The 13792-nt window shown below is 41.0% G+C and overlaps 1 protein-coding gene across 1 annotated transcript in view; it reads right to left on the reverse strand.

The window, feature by feature from the left end:
* IL1RAP (interleukin 1 receptor accessory protein) overlaps positions 1 to 7097 on the reverse strand; it is a 236369-nt gene extending 229272 nt beyond the window's left edge. Inside the window, exon 1 of the mRNA XM_033959016.1 lies at positions 7076 to 7097. The gene's annotated coding sequence lies outside the window, so the exon portion shown is untranslated. The remainder of the gene's footprint in view (positions 1 to 7075) is intronic.
* Positions 7098 to 13792: the final 6695 nt, after the last annotated feature.

Below are 13792 nucleotides of genomic sequence, written 5' to 3' on the forward strand. Positions count from 1 at the left end.
TTTGGTCTGTCATGGGCACTCAACAGGTAAGAACTGCTTAGCCCAAAGGAGGTACTTGTTGTGGCTGATTTAAACTAGTGTACTATTCCCCCCAAAATTGTGGGAAAATTAATAAACTACAAAATATAACGCCTTATTTTTGTTTTAATAGATTGCGTTTATCGTGCTCAGTCACCTCCACCACGGTCACATCTGAAGCAGATTTAGAGACCTTATTGCACGATATTGTTCCCTTACCTGCCTTACTCATTGCTAAGCATTGGACGTTGTTAACAATTTAATATTGTTTTACGGTGGGAACCAGATAACTCTTATATTGTACTGATCTTGTCTTGTGCTGTGAAGCAGTCCAATATACCAGGTTCTCACGATACCAGGTCCTACCGTGCACATTGTGAAAAAAATCCAACTATATAAATGAACAGTGTCAATAATTCAAACAAGGTCTGTTTTTCTTCTCGTTCACCAGTGTAACTGGTTCATTCAATTGAATTACTGCCCTCAGATAAGAACAGTGTTTTGTTTAAATTTGGCTGTATTTGTTTTAAAGTTTTATTTGAATTGACTCCAACCTACCTCTCTTCCCACTTTGAATTTTATAGTTCAAACAAGAATACGTGAAGGACCCGCTGGTTTCTGTTCCCATCTTAACCCCCCTTCACCTTACCTCCAGTTAATTCTCCCCTAAAAAATCATCCCCAAAACACCTACTAAGTAAACAGATCCCAGAAATGTTTTGTAACCTTACTAACTGTAATCTATCTGTCTATATCACACAGTCCCGCAATGTCAATTCACTACCCAATTCGTAAGTTCCCCTCGGAATCTACCCAGCTATCTCTCTGCTATTACAATAAAAAATAAATAAATTGTATCTTCACTGGAAAATGTCCAGTCAAATCTATTGTAATCCGCCTTGAACTGCAAGGTATAGGCGGAATAGAAATCTGTAATGTAATGTAATGTAAAAGCATGTCGCAGCAAGAAATTTTTGGGGAATAGTTTTGCATTTCAGGCTAATGCAATAAATTCATGTTGGAATGCTCTTACATAGAAACATAGAACATGACGGCAGAAAAGGGCCACGGCCCATCTAGTCTGCCCACACTAATGGCCCACCCCCTAACTACCTCCATGAAGAGATCCCACATGCCAATCCCATCTTTTCTTAAAATCTGGCACGCTGCTTGCCTCAATTACCTGTTGTGGAAGATTATTCCAGCGATCAACCACCCTATCAGTGAAGAAATATTTTCTGGTGTCGCCATGAAATTTCCCACCCCTGATTTTCAACGGATGCCCTCTTGTTGCCGTGGGTCCTTTAAGGATCCTCTTCCACCTCGATAGGGCCCATGATAAATTTGAACGTCTCAATCATGTCTCCCCTCTCTCTGCGTTCCTCGAGTGAGTACAGCTGCAACTTACCCATTCGTTCCTCATACGGAAATGACTGGGTAAGTTGCAGCTGTACTCACTCGAGGAACACAGAGAGAGGGGAGACATGATCGAGACGTTCAAATATGTCACGGGCCCTATCGAGGTGGAAGAGGATCCTTAAAGGACCCACAGCAACAAGAGGGCATCCGTTGAAAATCAGGGGTGGGAAATTTCATAGCGACACCAGAAAATATTTCTTCACCGAAAGGGTGGTTGATCGCTGGAATAATCTTCCACAACAGGTAATTGAGGCAAGCAGCGTGCCAGATTTTAAGAAAAGATGGGATTGGCATGTGGGATCTCTTATTTCCCAAGCTCAGTCTATCTATTTTGAAAAATTCTTAAAATGTACCTGTTTGATAAATATGTGACTTAATTGCAATTTGTATTTTCTGAGAAACATTTGATGCTCGTGTATGTAATTCACTGTTTGTTCAGCCTCTTTTTCTTGGGAACCGCCTTGAACTGATGGTTTGGCGGTATATAAGAATACATTCTTATTCTTATTCTTCTAGTCTCAGCTGAAACACATTTCCTGACTCTGAATTTCAGTCCTCTCCATTTATATAGGGCTTACAAGGATGCGTTAGGAAATTACTGCACGCTAATGACACAGGCCTGTATTGATAATTAATGCAGTGGGTTAATTCTTACTGTATAATAATTGCAGTTAAACAACTAAAGTTAGGGTTACCTAGACCACCCCCGGGCCCGCCCAGTTCCAGCCATCCCTGCCCATTATGCCCCAGTCCCACCCTAGCCCTGTCCCCCCCCCCGCCTGCTCTCGTCAGGCAGGAGGGTATCTGCGCATACGCGGATGCAACGCGATGATGTCACACGTGTGCATGCATGTGACATCGTTGCATCGCATCCGTGCATGCAGCTAGCGCAACCCAAGTTTGAATTACATGCTCACAGTTATGGTGTGAAATAATAATAATAATCAGTTTATATACCGCAAGGCCGTAAAGTTCTATGCGGTTTATAGTAGTTTAAAAAAACAAATAATAAAAGAAGTTGAATAGAACTAAAAAAGTTAAAAGCCAATAATTAGAGACACTAAAATGATCAAAATAGTGCATAATAAAATTTTTACGAAAAAAGATATGTTTCTCGATGTCTCCTAAATTCCCCATAAGCAAAAGCAATTGTTTTAAATCCTGACCCCATGACGCTGCTTGATATGAAAAAAGATTTTGATGATGTTTAAGTTTACATCCTCTAAGACAGGGGTAGGGAACTCCGGTCCTCGAGAGCCGTATTCCAGTTGGGTTTTCAGGATTTCCTCAATAACTATGCACTGAAAGCAGTGCATGCAGATCTCCTGCATATTCATTGGGGAAACCTTGAAAACCCGACTGGAATACGGCTCTCGAGGACCGGAGTTCCCTACCCCTGCTCTAAGAGGATGTGAGTTTCTCTTATGTCTGTTGGTTGCAAAAGAGAAAAGCTCCATTATATATTTGGGAGCTAAACCAAACAAAGCCTTAAAACAGAAGCCACCAAACTTAAACTTCACCCGCGCCTCCATTGGCAGCCAATGCAGTACTCGATAGGAGGGTGTTACGTGATCGTATTTCTTCAGCCTGACCGCCGCATTTTGTACTATTCGCAATCGTTGCATATTCTTCTGGGAAATTGCCAAATAGACAATACTGCAGTAATCAAGCTGGCTTAGTATAAGAGACTACCAAAACTCTAAATGATGAAACCTCAAAATACACCCTAACGGACAGAAGCTTCCAAAGAGGAAAGAAACCCTTTCTGACCAAAGGCTACCCGCGAACTCGCCACATCAAAATCTATGCTAGAAGCAAAACTGGTCTATTGTATCATTCATGTTGCATGAATCCTCGTTACTGGTACATTAATTGCTGTTCTAATGTTCATGTTGCATCGGCTACTATTCTAACCTGCCTCAAACTTCCCTGGGAAAATTTAGCGGAATATAAGACTGCAGATACTATAACATCTTTTCAGCACTTTTAGGAGATTTTTTTTGTCTTAGTATGCTCCATCTTTTAGGTTTACGATGCTGCTTGGTCCCCATGTGACTTCCAGACGTCCAGGACCACTATTTCAGCTCTAGCCTTCCAGAATCACCCGCCAGGGCAATGAGTTAGCTGGATCAGCAGTTGAGGAGAGGCAGGGGAAGGCTGTTAGAAGCAACTCACTGCCGGATGAGATGGATGCTCTAAGAAACTCTCACGTCTATAGGATGCATTTTACTGTTTATCATAATAAGACTCTGTAGCACTGAATATGATGCTGTTATCTCAATGGTACTGTTATAAGTTGGTAAGAAGGTTTTCTTGCAATTATATTTTTATGAGCAGATGTTATTGTATTCTCACAGATCTATTGAATGCACTGTGGTTGACGTCTCATAAATATATGCTTTATGGTTTATGTTGTAATTGATAATTAGAAGCAATAAAAATGTTGACAATAAAAAATGTATCTTTTTCTTTTTTTCTTTTGTTTCTATGAATTAGACTTCTTCACTAAAACACTACAAACCTACAGTAAGAGAAGGGTCTGCAAGGTGCATCTTGTTTCACCTAGCGTGCAACTTTGAAATTGCCAAGGCAGCCTGACGCACTGTTCCCCAGGGTTCACATCTGGTCTGTGTGGGCAGCGCTGCCTGAGGACAGTGAAGACTGGTCCGTGGCACCCATCATACTTCCTATTCACATAGAAAGTGTTTCTGTTCAGTCTCCACTGCATGTAACAGTGTCATATAAGGTAAATAGAGAGCTAAACCCAAAACCAACTTGATATAGAAACATAGAAACATGATGGCAGATAAAGGCCAAGTGACCCATCCACAGTAAACATTATTTTTTCCTCTCTCCAAGAGATCCCACGTGACTATCCCAGGCTTTCGTGAAATCAGACACAATCTCTGTCTCCATCACTTCTACCAGGAGACTGTTCCAAGCATCTACCACCCTCTCTGCAAAAATGTATTTCCTTAGATTACTCCTGAACCTATCACCTCCTAACTTCATCCTATGCCCTCTCATTCCAGAGCTTCCTTTCAAATGAAAGAGACTCAACCCATGTGCATTTACATTATGTAGATATTTAAACGTCTCTATCGTATTTCCCCTCTCCCGCCTTTCCTTCCAAGTATACAGATTGAGATCTTTAAGTCTGTCCCCATACGCTTTATGACGAAGACTACGCACCATTTTAGTAGCCTTCCTCTGGACTGACTCCATCCTTTTTATATCTTTTTGAAGGTGTGGCCTCCAGAATTGTACACAATATTCTAAATGAGGTCTCACCAGAATCTTATACAGATGCACTCCCACAACTTTATTGAGACAGGAAACTGGAAAGCAGACAATTGAATGGCTTAAATGGCATCAGAACTAACAGCTTTATAGTCTTTAAGATGACAGAAACAGTTGTCCTGAATTTTCAGAATATATTTTTTCAATTGCAGGACCATGACTGCTAAATTGCTGGATTAAAATAATAATAATGATAAACAATGGTTTCTAAATGTTCAGGTAAGGTAGAGATTTTGGATCTTCAATCCCCCCTGACCCATACAATTCCCCTGATTCTCTGACTCCTCCTCAGCATCCATCCACCAGTAAGGAAATGAGATTGATTTCAGCGCGGATTCAGGTACTCTTCTCTGCCAGCAGATGGCAGCATATCATATAAACAAACATGAAATTAATGTGACCGGACAGTTTGCAAAGCCAACAGACATGTGAAGAGAGAAGGCAAAGGCCATCAAAAAAGTCATTCTCTGAGAAAAAAGAAAAGTGCATGACATGATTCTGACTGCCCTGGTTGTTCCAGTCTGAATTCTGACCTCGCTGTTTCTCTGCTTTCTACAAGTCTGGGATCTTGGCATAGTAAATAATTGAAGCGCATTTGCTTCTAGAGCATTCAGTGAATTTCAATCAGATGGTAGGGTCCCTGAAATGCCACATTCTCATCAGCCAAGTTAACAAATGGCACAGCTGAGTTTCCAAGTGCTAAATAGAACTGCAGAGCCATTTCTATTGATTAAACAAAAGTGATAACACCGTGGGCAGCCCGATGGGACCCACTCGGCAATTATATAAACATGCAAACAGTTTCCATAGATGAGAGATTTGGCAGCTTGTGCAGCTCACAAACAAAGAACCAAGGCTTCAAAAATTTATTGACAAAAGCTAATAACTCTCCCTGGTTCAGAAAAGAGAACTGAGTGGAATTTACCAGGTCTGTGCCACTTACTGTAAGAGGTTCTGGAAGGATGAAGCCCGAGAAGATCAAAAGAGGTTCTGGAATGGAAGAAGCTCAAGAAGATCATTCCTGTATTCCAGTGACCTTTTCCATCCTACCTCATTAATAATAATGAAGTCAATATGCAAAGCCATTTAACCAATCAGAAATGGGCTCCTGGCTGTTAAATTGGTTGGTCGGACCTATCCGCTAATATTCAGTGGCAGTTAACTGGTTAATACTGCTGTATATATTTGTAGTAGTAAAAAACAGGACACCGCTCATACACTGTATGTTCCTGCCACAAAGAGCTTGCAATTTAAGCTGGTACTTGAGGTAATGGGAAAACTTGCCCTAATGTTACAAAAAGTGTCAGTGGCTTCTCTGGTTCTCAGCCCATTACCTTAACCTAATAGTTCCCAAGCCTGTCCTTGGGGGAACCCCCTGTCAGTCAAGTTTTCAGGATATCTGAAATGAATATTCATGAGACTGATTTGCATGCACTGCTTCCACTGCATGCAAATTTCTGCCATGCATGTTCAGTGTGGATATCCAGAAAATCTGACTGGCTGGGGTTCCCCCAGAACAGGGTGGGAGCCACTAGGCCACATCCTTTCTTTCTCTTAAGGTGATAGTTGGTATTTTCTCCATGCCACCGATGTTGTGTGTGCCACTGAATAAGTCCTGAGAGCTCGGGAGCAGGGAGGTTTACCGGGGAATTGGGAGGTTTTGGGGACCAGACTTGCCTGCTTTTCCCAAGCCCACAATGCACAATATCAATCAACCTATTTTGTAAGACTGGCTAAGCATTCTGGGATTTGCAGTTCTGATCTCGTTCTAAACCAAAGATTGTGTTCTCTGCAATTCTGGGATGTCCTCTAGCTCGAAGAAAAATTCCCAAAGGACTAGAGCAAGAATAATATCAATCCTCAAATAGAAACTATACTCTCTTCTGAAGGGGTTCCAATCACTGTCCTCAACAGGTAAAAAGTGGAGAGAAAAAGACCCCAGTGCCCACAGTGCAATGTTCAATTCGAGCATAAGGCTGAAGTAGTCAAAGAAGCACATCTTAATCATAGGCCAAAAAAACTCCACTCATTAAACATCCATATCACAAACAGTCATTGGAACCCACATCAGGAAAAAAAATGGTCAAACTAGACTCCCAAGTAGTACATTGGTGTGGCCAATTATTTTTCAAAAAGAGAAAACAAAGCAGCAATCAGAGTAGATTGATCACAGAAAAAAAAAATTCAAATACACTTTGGCAAAACACAATATTCACAACTACTCACGCCAAAGCGTTCAACTTTTAGAAAAGCTGACTGAGCCAACAGTGTAACGGTGCAAGAAGAGAAATCAAAATCCCAGTACAAAAAATCATGAAAAACAAACAAAAGTACTCAACCATCCAGCACTCTCTTCTTAAGCCTGGAAGATTCACGTTTCCGATCATCCAATGGCTCCAATCCCACAGTCAGGCAATCGAACACTGTCTTGAGTTGAAATTCAATCAAAAATAACAAAAACCGCCACCCCAATTTAACACACGAGGCCCTTTGCAAGGGAGTTGAAGGGTTAACGTCTCTTTTAGGCAACATTCATCAACTGAGGAAAATTCTATTTAACAAAAAGCTTCTGAGTTTTTATGGCACAATGTTGTAGAATTGAATATCCTTCACAAAGCATTTTAACATTAGTGATTTTTGCTTTGTTCAAATTAAAATGCTGCTTTCATCCACTGGGATTAATTGAATCCATCCCTGCTACACAAGAGCTTCCTATTAACTCCATCCTTGCACTAGCAGACTGAGGCTGGCTGTCATCACCTGAATAACAAAGAGACCTCAAAGACAAAGAACCAACCAGGCCTTATATCCTTCTATGCACCATGATGAGATCTTTCTGGAACCTATGGCAAAAGCTGAAATTAGAGGCCTGCAAGCAAAGGATAATGTCACATAGAGTTCCCAAGAGTAGAGGGTTGGTTTTACCTTCCTTCTCTGGACACCCCCCCCCCCCCTCCCCTCAGGTGCTGCTTGAGTGGAATTTGCATCTGCAGAATTTGGAGGTGGGCAAAATAGTCTGCAGATGTATAAATTTCTCAGAGGACAGAGCTAAATATCCATCAAAGTCCATCCAAAAATCTTTCCCATGGCATGGCAACATAAGAACTTAAGAATTGTTACTGCTGGGTCAGACCAGTGGTCCATCGTGTCCAGCAGTCCGCTCATGTGGCGGCCCTTAGGTCAATGACTGTTTCCCAAATATCTCCAGCCATATTATAGATAATATGGGTGGGTTTTTTTTTTTTTTTTTCAGGACAGCTGTTTAACAAGTAGTAACAGGAGTGGTTTGATCCCCCCTTAAAAAGCAAACATCTGTGACAGAGCTCATGATTTGTGAGAAATGCATCTTACATTGGCTATTTTAATAACCATAAATCAGCAAGTGCAACCAACCACTCTAGAATGACAAGTCAGTTTTTAAGTGGGAATACACAAAATCTGGTATCAATGTTAGTTCCCATCTAAATAAGCACCTGAAGTTCATTACCTGTTAATAGGGAGGATAAGTCAGTTGTTCAGGTAACAGTGTTTTACTTGTGGAAATAGGTTTATAAGCCCAGGATCCTGTTTCCAACAGTGGCCAACCCAGGTCCCAAGTACCTGGCAGAAACCCAAAGAGTAGCAACATTCCAGGGCTGAGATTGTGATGTCATAATGCCTCATTCCACCAATGCCTAAGAGCCAACCTCAGTAGTGATGTCACAGTGGCTTGATTGTCCTAGACTTGGCTCACATAAGAACATGAGTTGCCATACTGGTCCTTCAATCCCAGTATTATGTTTCCAACCGTGGCCAACCTGGGTCCCAAGTACTTGGCAAGGCCCCAAGTAGTAAAACAGATTTATGTTGCGTATCCTAAGAATAAGCAGTGAATATCCCCAAGCCATCTCAATAATGGCCTATGGACTTCTCTTTCAGGAAATTATCCATGATGTGAAGGACCCCTGCACCGTGAGAAGAGATGTCCCTGAGCTAGGGTGCACTTAACCTCCTACATTTGAATTTTCAAAAGCATGCTACTTTTTTTGTTCTTTCCAACCCAATGGAAGTTGTAAAGAATTATACAAAAATGTCAAGAATTTCTGTCTGTTTCTACACAGTAAATGACGCCAGATAAAGACCACCAAAAGGCATTCACTCCATTTAACCCTCTATCTGAGACAAATTAATGCAGGGTCCTAATACGGAGAAAAGACCTCAGTGTTCCCTAAGGATGAACTTGGGAAACTACTATGACAATTACTAAGTTGTCATAGAGAGCACATCCTTGGTCACAGAAAAACTCCGTAAAAATACAATAAATATTGAAATATTTTAGCAAGAATGCTTATAGCCAGAAAAAATATTTATAGCAAAAAAAGAACCCTGCACTTATCTCAAAATTATCCTCAGGTAAGGGAAGATCACAGTTATAAGATGTTCATTACGCTGAATCTCTGCACCGGGAAAATCGAGCAGCGGTGATTTCCCTTACCTGAGGATAATTTTGAGATAAGTGCAGGGTTCTTTTTTTACTATAAGCATTTTTTTCGGGCTATAAGCATTCTTGCTAACATATTTCAATATTTATTGTACTTTTACGGAGTTCATCCTTAGGGAACACTGAGGTCTTTTCTCCGTATTAGGACCCTGCATTAATTTGTCTCAGATAGAGGGTTAAATAGAGTGAATGCCTTTTGGTGATATTTTGATTGATTTGGTATTCTGCTTGTGTTATTTTTATTTTTGCCAGATAAAGACCTACATGGTCCAATCAGTCTGCTCCACAAAGTGGCCAGAGCCACACCACTACTCTGGCCTCAGTCACCCATGCTTAAATGCTGCCAAACATGAAGGAGACATGGTTATAACCATATATCCTCCCCAAGTATTGCCGACAGTATTCAATTTACCAGTCAAGATGTCTTCCCTCCCTCCCTGAGATGCGCAATAACTTCCCTCGCAACACGTGACAATAAAGTGAGCTACAAGACTGGAGCTGCCTACGCGTCACCTGTCTTTTGCCATTTGTGGGACACAGACTGTCTGGCATCAGCCCCCTTCCCACTACTCTCACCCCAGATAACACCTCAACATTTTTGACTCTACCACCTCTCCCGGAAGGACATGGGACGGTAGTATGGAATGTTGCTACTATTTGGGTTTTTGTCAGGTACTATTGGTTGTTCCTTCTTTAAAAGTTATTAGTACACGACGTCATTCTATTTTCTCGGTTACGGCTCCCCAAGCTTGGAATGCCCAAGAGAGGAAAGAGTTCTAGAGAAATTTAAAAGCAAACTTAAGGGCTTCCTTTTTAAAGACGCTTTCAGTGATTAACTGAATTCCTTATGATTCTAATCTCTCCTTAAATTACAATAAATTTCTTCCCCTTTTCCCAATGTGTTATTAACCTTAATTGTTTCTTTCAAATTCAATTGTATTTCTTCCTGTAACTTTCCCATTACTTGATCTTGTATGTAAAAATAGTCTTGTTAGTTATGTTTAGTCATGTTATATTATGTTATGTATTTTATGATATTTTAATATGTTTAGTAATAATTTTGTTAGTCATGTATGTTTCCCCTAACTTTGTAATTTTTAGCTGTACATCGCTTAGAATTTGGAATAGGCGATTAATCAAATCTTATAATAAACTTGGAAACTTGGATTAGTCTACGTGAAGACGTGATACTGGGCTAGCTGGACCATTAGTCTGATCCAGTAAGGCTAATCTTATGTCCTAACTTTATTTAACTGAGTTTATTTATGAGCCTCCTATGAGGGACCGTGTCAAAGGCCTCACTGAAATCCAAGTAGACTCCATCCATCACATCCCACTGTCTAATTCTCTGGTCACTCAGTCAAAGAAATCAATCAGATTCATTTCACACCATTTTTCTATAGCAAAACCATGTTCCTTACCATGTTCCTTCCTTGAGTGGCACCTCCATTAACTTTCCAGCCACTGTAGTTTCCCACTTCTTCTCTGTCTCCACTTTTGTGAAGAGGGACACATCCCCTTGCATCCAATCCGGTGGAATCTCCCCCATCTCCATGGACTTATTGAACCAATTTTTAAGAAGACCCCCCAGAACCTCTCTGAGCTCCCTCAAGACTCGGAGGGATCCCATCCGGCCCCATGGCTCTCTCCACTTTTTTCAGTCTGGGGGCAAAATAATTTTCTAAACATGTAATAGAATGGGATGGAACTTGGCATGTGAGTAAAACCAGTAAAAAGGCATACCAAGTTTGAAAATGAACCAAAGCAGACTGGGGATTCTAGAAAAATAAGCCCCTCCTCCCCACTAAAAACTCTCTATGCATTTCTATGGAAAAGGAGGCCTATGGAGAGGCGGGGGTTTACAGAAGGCCATGCTGAATGCTCTTCTGGGGGGGGCTTTCAGGAGAGAGATAGATGGAAGGAAGGGGATGGATGGAAGGGGAGATACTGGCCACCGTAGGATATGTATGGATTGGAAAGGAGATGCTGGAAAGCAATAAACAGGGTACAATTTTGACACCCCCACCTCCCTTAAGCCCTTTGTGGCTGTACCAGTTGCACATACCTTGCTAAGGACTTGATCAACACATCACAAACACACAGCCACAACCTCTACACATGTACACACACTCAACAGCCCTCAAGCAATGCAGACAGAGTATATATATTCACCCACTTACTGTATGTAATGGGGTTAGAAGGAATTACACGAGTCGTGTCCTGTATGCTTCCCCCACTTGTTTATTTAAAACATTTTCCAGATATTCTAAGTGTTATATTATAGCTTTTCTTAGAATAAAATAACTGAATTTATCCAAAATGGAACCATAATCCTAATCCTCACAGAGGACGGATAAACAACAGGCAATGTCTGTCACACACATCGGCTCCAGCATATGAAGTGTGTCTTATCCAGGGGCAAAATAAAAATATTGACAATATGATGCAAGGCTGGAATATAAAAACAAGATACAGATTTCAGAGTGCGATAAACAATCCCCTGCCAAATTGGATTTAAAATCACTGTGACCCTACAGGCATGGAAATTCAGCAAACATGGTATTTGTAAAGTACTGTGCACATGTTTTTGGTGGGGTGTTTTTTTATTTTATTTTATTTTATTTTTTTACTATATATCAGTCTTTTATTTATTTGTTTTTATCCAGAATCTGCTCAGTGCTGGAAAGGTCCAAAATCATTTAAGAATTCTTTCTGAAAAGAGAGAAGGAGGGAACAGGAAACATTCTGCATGACATAGATAACAGTGTGGAATCCTTATGGATGAAATATAATATGGACAAATGCAAAGTGATGGACATTGGGAAGAATAACCTGAATCACAGTTACCGGATGCTAGGGTCCACCTTGGGGGTTAGCACCCAAGAAAAGGATCTGGGTGTCATCTTTTTTTTTTTTTTTAACAGAATTTGATTTATCGCCTATTGAAATTACTAAGCGATGTACATTACAATATATAGTAAGGTAAAAGAGTTTCACAAATTAAATAATACGATGAAACCCGCCCAATATGCGACAACGGCCAAAAAAGCAAAGGACCCTGAATGGAGTAGAACGGGTACATGTGGATCAATTTTTCACTCCATCAAAAATTACAAAGACTAGGGGTAACTCGATGACGTTACAGGGAAATACTTTTAAAACCAATAGGAGGAAATGTTTTTTCACTCAGAGAATAGTTAAGCTCTGGAACGCATTGCCAGAGGTTGTGGTAAGAGCGGATAGCGTAGCTGGTTTTAAGAAAGGTTTGGACAAGTTCCTGGAGGAAAAGTCCATAGTCTGTTATTGAGAAAGACATGGGGGAAGCCACTGCTTGCCCTGAATTGGTAGCATGGAATATTGCTATAGGTTTTGGCCAGGTCCTAGGGACCTGGATTGGCCACCGTGAGACCATTGGTCTGACCCAGTAAGGCTATTCTTATGTTCTTATGGCCTATTTTCTATAAAAAATATATATATATATATTAATGAGTATGCACTGACGTTGCTGTTAAGGGATGTGAAACGAAAAAAAGCAACAAAGCCCAGATTCTTCAAATGGCGCCAGAATTGGCGTATGCCTAAAAAACAGCGCTGGTCACATCACCCAAACTACGGTGCCGTTTTGAGAATTGCAGGGTTTTAGAGGCCCACAAAGACCTACAATCACGCTTAGCGGTATTGAACACCTACCCCGTCCATAACTACGCCTCGTTTGATGTTCGGCACCAGTAAGCATCTGCATAGACGTGATTCGGGTACCGTTTTTGGCAGGTGCCTCGTGGTGCCTACTTTTTTTTTTCTTTAATTAGTTTTGAATTGTTTTTTAATGGCACGATCAATTTCTGCACTGTTAATTCCCAATTAAAACACTTAACTTAGGCGCCATTTTGAAAATCCAGGACCAAAGGCCTCAGAGAATGGGACAGTGAAGTTCTCTTTATTGTATGACCCGACAGAGACTGTGTTTCGGCAATTATGCCTGTATCAGGGGTCCATACGTGCACGCTCTTCACTCTTCCACAGTTGGAGTAATGCAGAGGTACATATGAATTCTGGGAGACAACATGGTGCAAGCGGTGTGGCAGTCCTTCACTGCAGAATATGGCCCTAAGGGCTCGTGTAATATCCCTTCCTAAGAAATCTGTTCACGGGAGCACCTTTGGAAGTTACTCAGGACAGCTGAGTGCATCCCATGGTACTCCATTATTAACTGTACCCCTCCCCCCCCTTTTACAAAACTGCGGAAATGTTTTTTTAGTACAGGCCAGCGCGCTAAATTCACTGCGCAGCTCCCGACACTCATAGGAACTCTACGAGTGTCAGGAGCAGCGCAGAGCATTCAGCGCACTGCTTCTGCAGTTTTGTAAAAGGGGTGGAAAGTTAGTGCTTAATGGAGTCTTTTGAAAGGACCCCTAAGTTAGGCTCATGAATCTAGGCAAACGAATAGCAGGCCTAAATTTAAGAAGGATTTTTAAACATTTTCCTTCGTCACCTAGATACAGGCTAAATTCCTCTTCATTCAGGTTCAGCCATAAATTATTCACACATTTCTATGTAAGGGGAATATTTTATTTAT

Source organism: Geotrypetes seraphini, chromosome 9 (assembly GCF_902459505.1).
Source record: "Geotrypetes seraphini chromosome 9, aGeoSer1.1, whole genome shotgun sequence".
NCBI lineage: Eukaryota > Metazoa > Chordata > Amphibia > Gymnophiona > Dermophiidae > Geotrypetes > Geotrypetes seraphini.